This window comes from Panthera uncia, assembly GCF_023721935.1.
Source record: "Panthera uncia isolate 11264 chromosome C1 unlocalized genomic scaffold, Puncia_PCG_1.0 HiC_scaffold_3, whole genome shotgun sequence".
Classification (NCBI taxonomy): Eukaryota; Metazoa; Chordata; class Mammalia; order Carnivora; family Felidae; genus Panthera; species Panthera uncia.
In genome coordinates this window covers 108,626,541-108,626,828 of record NW_026057584.1, presented here as the reverse complement: position 1 = coordinate 108,626,828, position 288 = coordinate 108,626,541, and the positions used below count along the sequence as shown (strand labels likewise).

The following is a 288-nucleotide window of genomic DNA, read 5'->3' as shown; positions in this document are numbered from 1 at the left end:
CCACATCTGCCCAGCCTTCTCCATCTCGCCACATCTGCCCACCTCGCCACATCTGCCCCAGCCCTCTCCATCTTGCCACATCTGTCCATCTCACCACATCTGCCCATCTCGCCACATCTGCCCCAGCCCTCTCCACCTCACCACATCTGCCCACCTTGCCACATCTGCCCCAGCCCTCTCCATCTTGCCACATCTGTCCATCTCACCACATCTGCCCAGCCTTCTCCATCTCGCCACATCTGCCCATCTCGCCACATCTGCCCCAGCCCTCTCCATCTCACCACATCT

General features: G+C 60.4%; 1 protein-coding gene and 1 long non-coding RNA gene across 7 annotated transcripts in view; one reads left to right on the top strand and one right to left on the bottom strand.

Moving 5' to 3' along the window:
• The window catches only part of WDR33 (WD repeat domain 33), a 106,763-nt gene that overhangs the window by 83,757 nt on the left and 22,718 nt on the right, over positions 1-288 (top strand). The window lies entirely within an intron of this gene.
• LOC125911712 (uncharacterized) overlaps positions 1-288 on the bottom strand; it is a 1,356-nt gene that overhangs the window by 587 nt on the left and 481 nt on the right. For 2 of the 3 annotated variants that reach the window (XR_007454420.1, XR_007454421.1), the window contains exon 2: positions 43-247. This is a non-coding gene — a long non-coding RNA (uncharacterized LOC125911712). The remainder of the gene's footprint in view (positions 1-42; positions 248-288) is intronic. The other variant, XR_007454419.1, reaches the window with a different exon arrangement.